Source organism: Carlito syrichta, unplaced genomic scaffold, assembly GCF_000164805.1.
Source record: "Carlito syrichta isolate Samal-C Ts95f unplaced genomic scaffold, Tarsius_syrichta-2.0.1 Scaffold302790, whole genome shotgun sequence".
In the NCBI taxonomy this organism is placed as follows: domain Eukaryota; kingdom Metazoa; phylum Chordata; class Mammalia; order Primates; family Tarsiidae; genus Carlito; species Carlito syrichta.
Genome location: NW_007246886.1, coordinates 25,351 through 25,661, shown reverse-complemented (window position 1 = coordinate 25,661; position 311 = coordinate 25,351).

Below are 311 nucleotides of genomic sequence, written 5' to 3'. Positions count from 1 at the left end.
GTGAATTTCCCACTAGCAGCAAGATGTTCATCCAGCTCCCATCAGAGGAATGTGCAAGTTCACACACATCAGGAGTTGCCAGATGTCACCTGGAGGGATAGTATTTGACTTTGAAGGACTGAATTACACACACACACACACACACACAAACGAAAAACAAACCCAAACTAAATGATACAATGGTGCCAGGATTTTCCAATAATTGCTAGACTTTGATTACATGGAATTATCTGTACTAAATAAATGCAAATATTTGGGAAGAAGTGAGATTTATCAGGAAGGAAATAGATGTGGGTCCTTTAGTTGCCGGG